Consider the following 17,659-nt stretch of genomic DNA (forward strand, 5'->3'; position numbering starts at 1 on the left):
ACGATTTTAACGCATTTTTGGAGGAGAACCATTTGAAATGCCATATCATACAAAAATTCAAACAAAACAAAATAAAAGAGAAAGTAGGCTATACGGTAAAGGTAAAGAACTACTAAATTTTATTTCAATAATATAAAAAATATCTTTAATAGACAGTACCATGTCTTATTTAAAAGGGGGAGCACCTTACCCTGGCCCCCTTGGCTATGCTTACGATAGGCTATATGATATCAGTTGATGTAACCGAGACAAATACATATAAAAATATATTAGCTAATGTAATTGGAACCAACCCTTATAATCATTAAACATAATCACTTCAAGAATACTTAACTAGGGAGAGAGAGAGAGATGATTGGTCTTTATCTATTAGCAGCAAGGATATGATATATATTATATTAATCTTACCTGGCATTGGGTTTTTACTCTTGTCTCCCCGAGAACTGTCTCTTCAGTGTAGGTTGAATAGATCTGGGGCGAGATGGCCGACTTGCAGGAGTTGCAGATGAGGATGCTGAAGTAGAAGGCAAAGCTTCTACTCCTCCTGCAGCTTCTTCTCTTCTTTCAATTTATTCCTCTTCATTTAGAAGCTCTTGGTGAAGCTCGCCCAATGGTGACGAGCTCCTAGACCTGCTGTGGCTGTATTGCCTAGCCTGCTTCTCTCAGGAGGTAGTATGATAGGGTGTCTTCTTTCAAGATGTTTCAACATATTCGAGGCGCCACCACCTCTCTTCAATGTGTCACCACAGTAGTCACATATCACTTCATCATTTCCTTCTTCACTTTCTCGGAAATGCTCCCAAGCTATGCTAAGGGTTCTGTACTTTCTACCACTCATTTTCACTACATTTGTGCAAACAGAGCCCTGAAAATATACTGACGAGAGCGGAATCGCCAAGCAATTGTACTTGATGTGTATGGATTTCTGGAACGTGTATAATTCGTGTCTATTTCCTGTCCTATAATCTGCCAGGAGGCGTTTGGGCAGACCTGTCTTTCCCTGTAGTAGTTGCTGGATTCTGCCCTTTTTACATTGAATAAAAGATAATAAAAATAACACAAAATTCCAAATGTATTATTAAGACATACTTCTAGAAATAAAATGGTCTAAAGTAGCTCAAAATTTTCTTGAACTGAATTAGAAATCAAGTGCATCAATAATTATTCTTTAAAATGGCCAAATAAGTGTGGCAACTTGGAAAGTCTAAGACTATCATGCAAGCAGAGCCTACGTCTGGTAGCAATGTTGTTTTCGTGAAAACATTCATTTATTTATGCTCTTCAGTGTTGTCATAGCTGATAACTTATAAGAGAAAGATAACATTTAAAAAAAGTACAATAGTTTCCATAATTTCCATCTCATTACCGGAAAGACATTACTGCAACAAAGAACTCTGCAAAGATCATCTTAATTCATTTGTGCATAAGGAGATTTCTGCGATTATTATTCAGCTCGAATATGTCTTGTACCATTTCATCTTACGTGATAGATGACAGTTTCTTTTAACAAAACTAAATATAATACTTTATAATATGTAACAATTAGGCCATTTATGTAAATCAACGGGATTATATTTGACTAACTATTGATATTTAGAGCATATTTATAAGTTTTATGGAATTTTGCAATTCAATTACAAAATTCTCAGAACCGAGTACACCGAGTACTGAGTACTCAAATCCAGGAACCGAGTAAACCGAGTAGTACTTGTACCGAAATGCACATCCCTAGAAATTAAACTGTCAGTCGTTAGATCTTCGTCCTGATCGGATGGCTTCTGCCAAACCTTGTCTGCAAGACGATAGTATCGGAAGTTAATTGTTTCAATGCCATATCTAGCATGAAGTTCCTCCAATCTATTTCCTCCCAGATCACGGTTATTGCAGTCTTCTATCCAACACAGGATTCTGTTCTGAAATTGCTGCATTTTACGTCTGTCTGAGTTACTAATTAAACATGTCGGTATAATGGGGTATTCTAAGGCTGGTGTGATTAGGGCCTTATAGAGGTGTGCCTTTGTCTTTGGTCTGAGGTCTCCCAACCGCGCCAATTTGGCTTTGGTTGCTCTAGCACTCCTGATCCTTTGCCGGATGTGTGAGTACATCCTGCTTCGGGTCAGGGTGAGTCCAAGATCCTTAGCTTTATGGGCAAACGGCATTGGTCTATTGTCGACTATTACGTCGTTTGGTTTTTTGCCAAAACCGATAATAATGCAAACTTGTCCTGGTTGGTCTTAATTTTCCATTGTCTTTCATAGTCATTGAGTTGAACAGTGTGTCGACTCATCTCTAGGGCTAGTCTTTGTCTGTTTCGGTCATTTGTCATGATTACTTGTCACATCGTCTGCAAATATCAAATTAACACACCCCTCCCTTCCCTGTGGTATGCCATGAATATAAACAATGTATAACGTCAGAGAGAGAACGGATCCTTGTGGGACACCGCTTCTCAGTGTAAAGGTGTCTGACGTCTGTCCTTCAAATTTATTGTCATTCAGTCTGTCTAAAAAGTTGCAAAGAATTTTCGCCATTATGTTCAGTAAGTTTGTGTTAAGTAGTTTAATTAACCCTTTCGATCCTACTTTTGCACAGCTGAATTTTTAATAGTCTGTTGAGCTTAGTGGCATCATTGGATCATAGATAATGATATATATTCACCACAAAGTTTTTTTTCAAGCTTATCTTTGTTTTTTTACACTGGGACATAAACATCCCAATAGTGTTATATTGAAATTCAAATTGGGATTGTTTGATCCCAGTTAGTACAACAAAGTTGAAAATACATATTGCGTATATAGGAATGTTGGAATTAAATGCAAAGTTATAAGTACATTTATTATAAGTATATTGTACCTGATGAGAAAAACCATCAAACTATATAATGGCAAAATAAATGTAGCTTTTTGGGATAAGTAAATGAGAAAAAAAACACACACCATTGAAAATTCTTAGGCAACAGAATTATATTTTCCTTTGAAAAAAGTGAAATGAAAAACAGCCTGATAACTATATGATTGGGAGGCTTTTACTCAACTGTTTATGTATGGTAGATAGGAAAACATTGTAAACAAAGTGGAACTTTGCATGTTTGACACTGATACCTTGTTCGCTTTTCTTTCTTCCTTGAAGAGCATCTTGCGCATCTTCGACGGCTTTCTTCACGCACGGGCATATGGTCAACATTCTTCAGCTCCTTAGAAGTTTTGGAAGGCCGTCCTAAACTTCGTACTCTTCTCTGTGGCAGATTTTCCCTTCCCTCATCAATCAAAGATTCTGCTAATGTTACTAAGAAGTCAATGAAAGGGCGCTTCTTGTGGTTGATTTCGTTGTGAATAATGTATGCATTGTACACCGCTGTCATTAGAAGTCTGAAAAGTACTTTGATCCACCATTTCTTGCTCTTTCTGTCAAGGTCATACAGAGTTATCATTTGATCCCCTAGGTCAACACCCCCATATGCTCATTATAAAATATAAAAGCTTCAGGGCACTGCAGATCTTTTTTTGTTCCATCTTTAATTTTTCTTAGCGTCACACCTATTTCTGTATTATGACAATTACTCAGAATCGTGACACACTTGGTGTCTTGCCAGGAAGCTACCAGAATGCCTTCATCACAAACGTACATCTCTGACTCTCCCCGTTGAAGTTTGACATCAAGCTTTGGAAGATTTTTCCTATTTGGCATACAAGTCCCAACTGCTGCAAATGGGAGTGAAGGCACGAGTCTAACAGATGTGAAAAATCTGTCGAAACATAAGCATACTTCTGGTGCCCTTATTGTTTCTGAAAGCATCTTGACTACTCTTTCACCAAGAGTTCCTTCCACAAATTGTGTTTCCTTTCCTTGATAGATATTGAAGTCATACACATATCCAGTATTTGAATCTGATCTTACCCAGGTTTTGATTCCTTGTTTCACGGGTTTCATAGGCAAATACTGTTTCATGCTGGAACGTCCCTTGAACTTTGTCATGCTTTCATCTATGGACTGAAATGTGCTGTCTGTTCTTCCAGCAAGAAAAGTTTTTTTCAAGCACCTCACCACATCTTCTACATAGAATATCTTGGAAGAATCTGCTGGTTTACATGGATTATTGAAGTACAGTTTCGAAGAAACTAGTTGAAATCTATCCCTTGAAATTGACTCGCTTATTTTCTCATTTCTTAGTGAGAACTTTCTTGACCAATACATTCTCATAGCAGGTACTCAATTGTAAGACATCACTAGTGTGCATCCAAAGATTACCATCAACTCTGAGGGACATGTGTGTTGAATGTTTTTTTTCTTCTTTTCAGCCAAAATATCAAGTCTCTCATTTGTGTAATGCGCTATTTGTAGAAAAAGACTCTTTGGAAATAATCTTAGGAAGATGTCCAACTCTGATGAAGCTCTTGTTGCAGACATAGTTACAATGCAGTCATGCTTAGGCACAAAATTTGTAGTGTCTTTAGTCCACACATATTCCATACGTCTGTACGAATCATTTTCTAGGCTAGTGGGTGCCTCTAGGTCTTCCTCTTCTGTGACTGTATCATCCTGTGATTCATCTGAAGAAGAATCGTTTGTTCCATCACTGTCAGTATCTGATGGTTCATAATCGTCGGCATCATCTTCCAGTGCATATTGTATTTCCTCTTCCGTTAGCCTTCTTTTACTCATCTGAAAACAAACATATATATATATATATATATATATATAAAATAACATATATATATATATATATATATATATATATATATATATATATATATATATATATATATATATATATATATATATATATATATATAGCCTAGAGTCGAAAAAGGTAGGTCTACAAGGTTTCATTATTTTGAAAGTATTCTTACTGTACAATGTGTAAAAACAGCATAATGATAAAACACATCATCCAGATATGAAGATTATATAGAAATTGGCCTAACCATATAGTAGTTTGATTATTTCCATGAGGGTTATCAGCGATAGCCTAGACTTGAAGAAATAAATAAGAAAAATAAAGTATTTGAAAATATGGTATCATTATAGTATGTCAGTCCACAATATCAACGTGGGCAGGCTAGGAAATAAAGCATGAGCTGACCCCAACCAGACAAGGATTTATTACTGGAAATCGGCAGGAAAAAATGGCTAAGTTAGGTTAGGTAAACAAGGATGGCTATTCTGTGCACCTGCATACTGTAATCTTTAAAAAGATACTCAACCAGCAACTAAAAAAGGACTTACTCTCAATAAAAATTGAGTTTTGTTATTTTCTTTTCATATCAAAGAAAACACTGCAGGGATAATATTATCCCAATTTTCATTACCTCAAAATCCTGATGGGACATTTTCATCCTAAGGAAAGAAAACTACGAATATTATAAAAAATACAAAGCCTTGGAAAGACCTATAGAATTCCAAAGCTTCACGGATATGTTAACTTTGATTCCAAACATAAGATGATGTCATCTAGCGTATGCTGTTATAAAAAAAATGTGAAATTTTCACTCACCTTTACAAGAAGCTTTACCTTATTTATGTTGACAACCGATATGTGGGTGCTGGGTGCGTTCACTCTATTTCTCTTCATATGTCTGGCATCAAGGGAGCCCTAAAACACTGAAATGTCCCACTCAATGGGCTTTAATGCAGATAAATCCCAGTTCAGTGTAATTTAAGAAACCCTTGGGACAAAAATCACCCATAAGGATCGACAGGGTTGAAGAAAACTGCAAGAAAGCGGCGGTAGTTGGAATAAGGAAAGAAGAATAATTTGGGATATAAGCAGTTTCAGGATTAGCCAGGGAATGGAGTTGCGAGGGCGGGGGAGGAGGACGGAAAGTCATTTAGATAAACTGATATGGAAGTGACGGCTGTCGCCCTTTACTTTTCCTGAAGCCCTTTCCTGTAAAGGAAACGCATAAGAAGAGTATGGCAACTCAGAATCTTTAATTTAGATTGATAATGAGTGCAGGTCGCTAGGAAAAGGGCTTCCCTTTCATTAGAATGAGTAGACGAAGGGTAGACTTAAATCCTTGTAGATCGTTGAAACAGAAGGTTATTTACCCTAAAGTGAAAAAGGCTTGACATTTATATATGTAATATTATGGCTCAGTGTTTTAAATTTCAAACGGTCATGCCAGACCTTATCAAAAGCCTTTGAGACATCACGGCAAACGATGTTGGTCCTGCCCCTCCAGCTTTGATTCAGTGCTAGCATTTCGTGTAGCATTGCAATTGCTGTCCGAGTCCCTCGTTCACGTCTGAATCCGAACTGGTACTTTGGAAAAATGTCATTGTCTTCAAAATGCATACTCAGTCTATCCTTTAACTAGGTCTCCAGGATCTTCCTATGTACTTCCAAGAGAGTTATTGGTCTATATTTGAGGGGGTCATGAGTATTGTTTAAATCCTTAGGCGAAAGAGTCATTCGTCCTCTCTTGAATTTATCCGGGAAATAACCGATACTATATGACATAATATTAGTTAGGTCTCGTAATGCAATGGCCATTAATTTTGAAAGAATAAGTTTATTGATACCAGAGATGCCTGGAGCCTTGTTTTTGAATTTTTTAATTACGTTAATAATGTCCTGAACTTCAAATTTACATATTAGATAATTATCGTCACTAAGTCTTAAGTCCGTCCGTTCGTACAATGTTATTGTGTCTCTCTCCGTTTGTAGTTGTTCTAGCACTCGTGTCTCACTGTCTGCATCAAATTGTAGGTTGTCGTTGGGATCAATTTGAAAAACGTTCCCCCACACGTCCTTCATAAGTCTAACTTTTTCATTACTGTCTACTATTTTTTCCCCATTACTGTCTAGCAAGTAGTCACACTGTCTTTTTGTCGATCCCAATAGTCTTTTAATGTCTCTCCAAAACTTTACTATATTCGTATGATCATTGTAATTAAGGTCAACTTTACTTATAGTTGTGTCCCCAAAATGAATCTGTATTCGTTTAAATTCCTCAAAGAGGAGGTCTTGAATATATAAAATAATGTCTTTCAGTTGTCTCATATACCAAAAATGGTGTATATGTCTTTTAATGTCTGTGTACTGCCTTTGAAGAAGGTTTAAAGCGTCACTTCGTTTAGGTCCAGAGTTAAATTGAATTGTCTTTCTCGGCACCACAGCATCTAAAGCAGTCGGTATAGTCGTAAACCAGTATAGCAGCCTATTATCTATTTCCTATTTCTTCTTACCTTCCATGTCATTAATGTCTATCCCGTCATTTGAGTAATTGTCATTTATGTACATTTTAAAATTGTCCCAATTTGCTTGATTATAGTCAAAAACAGTGCGGGGGTCAGTCAGTATCGGGGCTGAAGATAACGTTATGTTTAGTGGTAGGTGGTCTGACATTGTCACTTCACCTCTCCTAATTGTAAAATTTAAACAAGCGTGTCTGTTTCCTAACATGATGTCCAGACGTGCCCTGTTGCTCACCATAGTGGAGAAGTCGGGGCCTAAAAATTTCAGTTTGTTGTCCTTATAAGCCTACTCAGTAGCGTACCTTGGTGGTTAGAGTCATCTGTCGCTATGGTTGGGTGTCTGGCGCTCATGTCTCCTATAATATATGTCGGTTCCCGTCTTTGTGCTACTGATATAAAGTCTTGCAATATAATTGTGTCTACAAGGTATATACGTCGTTACAATACTAACTGGTCCTATGTTCGTCTCTAGTCTTATTCCTAACATCCCCCCAGTAAAGTCTATCATCGGCTTGTGTTTGATTTGCGTCTTGACTGCAACAGCGACCCCAGCATGATCCTCCCCAGCTCTGTTCTTCTGATACACTCGATATCTGAAGAACTTAATGGGGGAATCGTCTCGAATCCCTGCTGTGTTCTGAAGTATAATGTCGGGGTCCAAATGTCGGAATTCGTTATAAAGCTCTCTATGTGTACTTTTTGTTAATTTGAAAATTTCAGCCTCTCATTTTCTCCACGCGCCATTCCCAACCCTAACTTTAAAAACCTATACAGCAAAATAAAGAATAACCACTTCAAATTTTAACTTGGTACTAACCATGCATGTGCTAATACTTGGAGGGGCCATACTTATTCTTCTTACACGCTGCAAGGCGACAGGACATGGAAGAGATCAAACTTTGGCAGAGCTCGGGCTCGATCCCCTCCCACACAACACGTATCACGGCCTTCAGTTTCTTGACCATGGATATGTCTACGTCTTGCAAACAGCATTTGATTAAAGCCCAGAGGTTCTGGATTGGAGACAAATCAGGCAAGTTAGCTGGCCACTTCACAATAACCTCAACACCACAATCAGCAAACCATTTGGTGATGAGGGAGGTTGTGTGGCACGTGGTGCCGTCCTGCTGGAAAATTTCACTCCCAGTCTTGTCGAAGAAAGACTCTAAATACTCATTTATGAGCGTGTAATGAATGAACTGGTTAACACGAATGTTTTTGTCAAAGATAATGAGATCCCCTACACCACCAAAACCAAAGGAACCCCATACCATTACACCAGCAGGGATTTTTTTGCACCGGCAAATAAGCCTTTCATCATTAGGGTTGGCACGAGGACCACTCCACACTTTACTTGAGTTGCCACAACTCTCAAAGAACGTGGCTTCACCACTAAACACCACTTTTTTCCAGAAATCAACATCACACTGGCCTTATTTCTTCACAAAATCTTGCCTTTGTTTCTTATATTTAGGGGTTATAAACGGCTTTCTAGGCGTGGACACACTCTTGAAACCCAAACGCTTTGTTAGGTAGTTGCAAATGATACGCACAGAAACTTCCCCCAAGATAACGGGATTTTCCTTTTTGAATTGGTGAGCACTATGAAAGGGATGAAGCTCTGCCTCGCGCCTCAGTACCTTTAGAGATCGCTCAGAGACTTTCAGGGGCTTACCAGGGTCGTTACCATGGGAGGGTATGGACCCGTCCCCCGCCACACGGTACTTGGCTACAAGATTGCGAACGGTTCGGTCTTTCACTCCTGTCTGCTGGCTAATTTCTTTGGTTTGCATACCCAATTTATGGCACTCTATTACCCTTACAATGTTGTCATCGGATGTATAACCGGTGGACGTAATACACTGGGTGGTCACAAGGCCCTAAACACCAACACGTGTCTGCGCGAACAGGAAAACTCATGCACAGATGCACGAACAACACTTCAACCTTGAAAGCTAATTACACACTGACGTCTCTGCCACTTCCACCCCCGCACGGTAAAGAGTTGCTCTAGTTGCCAGTTGGTGATTTATTGGCTCGGGATTTTTTTACAGCATTGGTGATGGTGTTGTCAGTTTGAACCCATGATATTTTTAGCCCGCCAGCCCGGCAAATCTCAAGGACCCTTACTGTATTTAACATATCGAAAAGGATATTAAAAAAGAATATAAATAATTTATTTAATTTTGATGTAGACATAAGGAGCTTATATTTAGTCTCTGTCATCATTCAGTAGGTTATTTAGCTCGTCTTGGTGTAGTGCCGAGAACTATGTATGAGAATGGTACCATATTTTCAGCTATAAGCGCATGGAGGGCAGGCCTAATTAATGCCTGAGGGACGTCGCTACTTGCTATTCCAATACAGCCTTCACTGTGGATGTATTTGTCAGTTACTATGTTTTTCCTTGATTAGTGAAGATATTGAAATCCGAGTTCCATTGTGTCGGATATATAATTTCCAGTTTGCATTGTTCAACTAATATCTTGCCTTTTTCTATACTCCATAGAGCGGCCAATTCTAGATTTTTGTTTCTGCTTTTCAACATTGTGTTTCTTCTTTTTTGCATTCTCCATTTCACATTCCTCCTCAATCTCAGTGGCCTTTTCTGCTGCCCTCTTTACTATTATAGTGGTGTCTTCCATGTGAGTTGGTGTTGTTTGTGTGTCATCGTTGATTGATGGTTGAGTGTGAGCACAGGTGGGCTGTTGCATGTGTGTTTGTGTTTGTTGCTGTGGTGTCGTCAGTCTGTTAAGAGCTGTTTGTATCTGTGGTTGTGGGGGAGCATAGTGTCAAGAGTTTGGCAATAATTTGTTGCCTGGAAGCCATCTGTGGCATGTTTACTGCTGGGAGATTGTTATCCTTGTAATATTCATTTATAGCTTGTTGGTATGTGTATAGTCTTGTCATGTCTTGCAAGGCTGCAAATATGTGTTTGTAATTCCTGTGTTTTTCTTGAGGGCTGCGCTGTATGTCATGTTCTTGGCTTTTGCTTTGTCGGCCTCTGTTTTCCTCATCTCCTCCCCTTTTTTCTGTTGTAGGTCTTTCCTTACCTGACACGTCTCATCTAGGGAGGCGTGTCCTCCTCCGCAGTGAATGCCCCCTCAACTTGGGACCACCTTGCCGTGGTGAGGGGGCTCTTGAACCCCAGGAATCTGTTCCCGGGTTTAAGTCCAAGAGTACCATATGGTATATATATTTGATTGGATTAAATTATGTGGAATTTTCCACTGTTGCTAAAACTTATTATACCTGATAAATAGGAAAAGATATCATATCTGGGAATGGGTTTATATCTGAAGCTAAATAGTGAGAACTGTGGTAGGACCATCAACTGCCCGATAATGTTCGGACCTGAGAGATATCAGGCGGAACTACTCTTTTGGACTGGACCACAGATTCCAGGGGGGTCTTGTTCTAGAGATAGGACTCTCGGCATTCTATCCGGTTTGCCCATAACATGATTAGGGTGGGGATAATTGTATTCCTGAAATACTCTCAGTCCTAGCAAGCGGGTTTGGCTTACACTTGGGCCACTCTAATCATGTTGTGCCATCCCCTATGGGGTAGGGTAGGGACGCGGACATTTGGGAGTCGGTTCTCACTTGTGCCATTCGCGGAAGAATAAACCCCATGTTCAGTTGTATTGAAGATATAAGTACCCCTGGACCCTTTGATGGTAGCGATTCGGCACAGTTAATGACTGCAGGAACCTCCTCTGACCTCTCTCTGGAAAAATCAGAAAAAAATACGAACGTGATTACACTGGAGCCCTATGCTCCAATGAAACACAAGCCAAAAAACCCAAATATCTTGACCCAACATTGACCCACTTCGACTCCCTCTTTGGGAGTGGAAGTTGGTCAAGATTCCTAACCTTAGAAACAGAAAAAATATCTCCCTTGAAACTAGAAAATTTTCTATTGAATCGACATTCAGCTACTGAAATGTCATTCAAACAAGTAAAAGAACAGATGTGGTTGATAGAAACCACTACAAGAAATCAATCGGAAAATTACTTAAATATAAAAAATATTGATAATGTTAAAGTACATATTAAAAAACATGACAATATGAACAGTGTACAGGGTACCATAGTACTCCCTGATAATGATGAACCAATAAAAAAGAAAATATTGCTAGATTCCCTTAAAAAAAAAAAAGGTACAACAATATACAAGACTGCGAAATTTACAACATAGCTAGTAGATGGAGTAATGAAAAAATACTAAGAATAGGAAAGATAAAATTTGAAGGCCATGAATTACCCTTAAAAATAAAAATCTTAGGCCAAAGCAGAGAACTGAGACCGTATGTCCCTAAACCACTACAGTGCCAAAACTGTAGTATGTATGGACATACAAGAAAAAATTGCCGTAATACATCTGTATGTGCATACTATGGATCTGACAAACATGCCACACAATGGAGGTGTGGTGAACCAAAATTTGTGAATTGTGGACAAAATCACCATGCAAGATCTAAAGAGTGTATGTATTATATATACAATACGGAATTGAAATTACTTCAGGAAAGGACAGGAATGCCTATAAAAGAGGCCAAATTAGAATTAAAGGTTAGAGGAATGCATGATCCTGCTAAGAAACGAACTTTTTCTGCGGCAATAAGATCAAACAAAGAAACAAAAGTGGAAATAAATAAGAATAACAAAACCCTGATAGATCAGTTTCAAAGAAAAATAACCACTTTGCAAGAAGAAACCAATATAGCAAAGGACCAAGAAATGTATACAAATCTTTGCTCAAATTCATTTGAGATTTTAAGAGAAATAGAATCACTAGAAGACAATACAAGCACCACAGAAATATTAAAAGATAGTTCTGATGAATTAGAAACTAAAGAAAAAAAGAGACCTTTAGAGATAACTCCACCAAAGACCAACGAAAAACCAACTATTATTAGAGATACATCCATTAAAATAAAGGCAGGAGACCCCCAAGAAAGAACATAAACCAAATAATAAGAAAATACCTTTGTCTCCTAAAGTAATGATAAAACCAGTAGAAACAGATACCCAGAACACCAAAGAAATAGTAGAGGAACAAACCATTGACAAAAATGATTATGTGATGGGAGAAGAGATTACTCCATCACCAACAATAGGTGCAGCAAGAGTAAATGAAAAAACGACACACGAAAACACATGTGGATGTAATGAATGTTTCATTGAACTGTGCAACAAAAATGAAAGCATAACAAAGGACAGTTTAACAAACACTATACGAAATTTTATAAGTTACAGAAATAAAGAAACTACTAGTTTGAACACTCACAAAAAGGGCTGTATGTGCATTGGACACATAATGTCTTATAAAGAAAAACAAATAAATATTGTAAATAGGATTTTAGATAAAATGCAAATTGGTGATCCATAAAAAGAAAATAAAACTTGAACACACTAACGTTATACTTTCAATAATTATATTATACAATGGAATGTAAATGGTCTACAGACCAGATTACATTTGGGAGAAATACAACGATTACTAAAGGAATATGAGCCAATGATAATAGGTTTACAACATGTCAACAAAACAATATAAAAAATGGTTAAATATACCTTAGTATCTACATCTAGAGAAGAAGAAGGAAATTTAGGTACTGCTATATATGTACATAATAAAGTATGTTATGACAGAGTAGCTGTAAATTTTACTGACTTGCAAGTATCAAGTATTAAAATACGGATAAAAAATGATAATTACATAATTTATAACTTATATAACCAACCTAATAAAAGTTACGACATTGATAAACTTAAAGATTTACTTAACAATGCCAAGGAACCTACATTAATAGTAGGTGTTTAACGCTCACAACCCAATATGGGACTGCCATTGTACAAACTCAAATAGAACAGGCAGTAAAATAGAAGAGTTCATGGATTCCAACGACATGTGCTGTATAAATGATGACGAAATTAGCACATATTTTTCAAAAGCACATGGAACATTTTCCTCAGTAGACTTAACTTTATGTACAACAAGCATAGTTGACAGATTGGATTGGAATACAGTTGATGACTTGCACACCAGTGATCATTTCCCAATATTAATTTCCTTATTGCAAAATAATCCTGCAAAACATGTCCCTCACTATAACATTTATAAAGCAGATTGGGAGCAATATGAAATGCACACTAGAAATATCCCACAATTTGAATATTTAAAATACCATAATGAAAGTAATAAATTTCTTGTTGATTTCATTAAAAATGCTGCTGATAAAGCAATACCAAAGTCAAAACCCCATCCAACAAAACACAAAGTTGCCTGGTGGTCTGATGAGTTAACAGAATTAATAAATATAAAACATTCGATAGGGAGACAATTAGATCATTTGAATAGAAAGTTCAATAAAATAAATAAAAAATTACCGATATTAGAAAGAACTTTACAAAAAATGACTGTATTATTACTAGAAATTGATACATTAAAACCTGTATACAACAAAATATCTGCAAAATTTAAAAAAGAAGTAATTCAAGGAAGAATCATTTCATGGAGGAAATACGTATCAGATCTCTCTAATAATACTCCCATACAAAAAATATGGGAAAAATTCAGGAAAATAAATGGTACCCATGTCAAACCACCTAGACATGCCATATTAAAAGATGGGAAAAAACACTTGATCCAAAAGAAATAAGTAATATAATGGGAGAAAATTTAGCAAATGTAAGTAGTGATAAGAATTTAGATGAACACTTCTGCAAAAAAAAAAAAATAAAATAGAATTAACAACAATAAATTTTGAAACAATAGAAGATATATATTATAATAGAAAATTTAGTATGTCAGAGTTGGAATATGTTCTCTGGAACAGCAATAAATCTGCTCCTGGAGGTGACAATATTTGTTTTGAGATGATCTGCCACTTAGCACCTTTGGCAAAGTCATACTTATTAGAGTTTTATAATCATTTATGGCTTTGAAATTTATTTCCAGATGAATGGCGTAAAGCTATAATAATTCCTATCCCCAAACCTGGAAAAGATCCCAGTAATGTAAATAATTACAGACCAATTTCTTTAACAAGCTGCTTATGCAAATTGTTAGAGAAAATGGTAAATGCTCGACTAACATGGCACATTCGAGAAAATAAAATTTTAACTCCCACTCAGTTTGGGTCACAGTGTAACAGATCCACATTGGATTCTCTCTGTAACTTAGAAGACCATATACGTATAGGTTTTGAACGAAAACAAATTACTGTAGCTGTCTTTTTTGGCATGGAAAAAGCATACGATACTACATGGAGGTATGCTATATTAAAAAATTTACAAAACAACAACATCTGTGGACATTTACGTAGGTTTATACAGAACTTTTTGACAAACCGTGATTTTCAGGTGAGAAATGATGATGATCTGTCTAGAACATTTCCACTAGAAAATGGTGTTCCACAGGGAAGCATCCTTAGTGGCACACTGTTTACTTTAGCAATTAATGATATTGGTAAAAATCTACCTATTGGCATTAAAAGTAACCTGTATATGTATGATTTTGCCACATATTATTCAGCATCCCGAATAAAACATGCAGAAGGAATCGTTAATAAAAGCATAGTAAAAATAGATGAATGGGCCTCATCTGTAGGCTTTAAATTTTTCATAGATAAAACTCAAGCAATCATTTTATAAATAAAAATGGAAAAAAGTGGAAAATTTAAAAGTCAGAAACCATAGTATACCAATTGGCCAAACAGCAAAATTTTTGGGATTAGTATTTAACACTCACTTGAACTGGAGAGCTCACATTATATATGTAGAATCCAAAAGTAAAAGAGCATTAAATCTTATTAGAAAACTATCGAACGCTACTGGGGAGCCGATAGACATACCCTTACTGTACTGTATAAAGCAACAGTTCTGTCCACCATTGATTATGGAAGGAAATATATGGCTCAGCATCTGATGCAGTGCTGAAAATGTTAGACCCTGTTCACAATGAAGGCCTTAGAATATGCTCAAGAGCCTTTAGATCATCACCAAAATCATCGTTACAAGTTGAAAGTGGTGAACTGCCTTTGTCTCTCCATAGAGAGCTAGTAACAATGAAAAGTGCTTTAAGAATTCAAATTAGTGATTCTCCAACCAAAAAATTATTTGAATTAAGAGATGTATTTATAAATAACCACCCACCACCTTTCCCAATTAGAGCTAGGAGATTGTTTGAGTCGCTGAATATAAATATACAAGTGCCTTTAATAGTAAAATCACCTCTTCCCTGGACAGTGAATAAAATGAGAATTTGCACACACTTGAAAGTATTTATCAAAAAGTAACTCATATAAACCAGAACACCATAGACAACATACAATAGAGCATATAAGCGAAAAAGGTCCACATTACGCAATATATACAGATGGATCTAAATCAGAACACAGAGTGGGATATGCTGCAGTGTCCCAGGACAAAACTTATCAGTTCTCTCTTCCTAATAATGCTTCCATATTTACAGCAGAATTGTACGGAATTGCATCAGCTATAAAAATAATTAAAAAATCATCATTCAATAATTTTGTGATTTTCAGTAACTCGAGAAGCGCTATAGAAGCTATTCAAAGTTACAAATCAAAAAAATAATATAGTACAACAAATTAAATTATATCTCCATAAATTATATAATAATGGAAAAAATGTAGAAATATGTTGGATCCCTGTGCATGTAGGGATCAAAGAAAATGAAGATGCAGACAAAGCAGCTAAAGCAGCAACTCACATGACAAGATCAAATGTGAATATCCCTGTTACTGATTATACAAGTCATATAAAAATGGGTATCATAAATAAATGGCAAAATATATGGGATGAAGAACCTGAAAGTAATAAATTGAAAGAAATAAAACCTAATGTTAAAAATGGAGTTCATCATATCAGAGAGAGAGACACGCACAAGTAATTTTAACACATCTTAGAATAGGCCATACTCGTCTGACACATGGGCACTTAATGAGCAGCCCACATGGCCTGGCTCCCGAGTGCTCAGAATGCAGAGTAATAATAACAGTCAGACATGTGTTATGTGAATGTCCAAAGTATGACCAACAACGAATGTCTACTTTTGGAAATAGATCAATGAAAGAAATTTTGTCAGAATCTTTTACATTTTCAGTCGTTCCAATTTTTATGTTATTGAAGAACTGTAATTTAATTAATAAAATATAAAAATGAGTAAATAATAAAAGCACGAAAAACCCTTTTAACATTTGTTGAATTTAAAAAAGGCAAAATTTAAAATTTTGTTTTAATTTATATTCTGAATTTTAATATACCGTTTTAGTATGTATGTAAGGAAGTCTGAGTAAATGTATTTGTTTGTATGTGTTTCAGTATGAAAGGATATGCCTGTGCAGTTTTTAATTTCATTTTAATTCATTCATCATTATATTGGAATGATTTATTGGGTCCTAGCACTTGACTTCAGGCCTGGACCTAGTATTTTAATCAAATCCTTCTGGCCAGCCCTATGAGAGCTGAAAGTCAGCTCAGTGGTTTGGTTAAACTACTTTAATAATAATAATATATGGGATGGTTAAAGCATTTATTTTATTTATGAAACAGACTACAACTGCTGGCAAAGTTAAATTTGGTGCATGATCAGTTCAAAAATACTATCAGACTCTCAGGCTTCCAGTGATTAGTTGAGGCATTGCTTAAGGCTCTGCTTATGACATGTTCATACAAAATTTGCTAACTTTTACATCCCTCCAGTTTTTAGAGATTTTTATTGTTAAACAGATACAACAGCACAGAAATGATAATCATAATAAAACTTGGTGAAACATAAAATTTGTAAATTCATTATTGAATTACACATTAAGGACAGTGTTTGAAAAAATCGTTTTTTATTAATAACTGATTATTTTTTTTTTTTGCATGAATCAGAGTTTGAAAATTTTGGCATTGGTTAGTTTATTTACAGCGAAAAGGTCAGTATTCATATTTTCCTTCTGGCCCACCCCCATCTGTAGGGAGGTGAGTGCCCCCAAAAATTCTTTAAAAAAACTCAGCCATAACTATTGCAACCTAAGAGCTGAAATTTATTTGGTAGACAGGTATTATAGATAAAAATAAAGTAATAGAGCAATTTTTTTTTTTTTTTACAAATATTTTTCGATTTTTGAAAAATCTTGGATCGATTTCGTGGAAAAATAAATCCCAAAAATATTTTTGGGACAAAATAAAAAAAAAAACTCTATAGTTTTGTAGACAATCTATTTAGCTTTCATTTGTTTTTTGTTTCATTGAGATAGGTGAATTCGTTACGTCTGAGTTTTCATTTGAAGTTCGATAACTTTAGTTTTGAGATATCGGCCTCCAAAGTTTTATGATGACATTTTTTGCTTGTCTGTCCATTTATTTGCTTGTTGTGTCTCACTTTGAGGTTTTTATGACAAATTGGATATGTTATATCATATTTGTGTTATCTGTGATTAT

The 17,659-nt window shown here is 36.1% G+C and overlaps 1 pseudogene; it reads right to left on the reverse strand.

The window, feature by feature from the left end:
• Nucleotides 1–2,814: 2,814 nt before the first annotated feature.
• LOC136838262 (piggyBac transposable element-derived protein 4-like) lies at nt 2,815–4,167 on the reverse strand (annotated as a pseudogene).
• Between the last annotated feature and the right edge of the window lie 13,492 nt (nt 4,168–17,659).

This window comes from Macrobrachium rosenbergii, unplaced genomic scaffold (genome assembly GCF_040412425.1).
Source record: "Macrobrachium rosenbergii isolate ZJJX-2024 unplaced genomic scaffold, ASM4041242v1 282, whole genome shotgun sequence".
Classification (NCBI taxonomy): Eukaryota; Metazoa; Arthropoda; class Malacostraca; order Decapoda; family Palaemonidae; genus Macrobrachium; species Macrobrachium rosenbergii.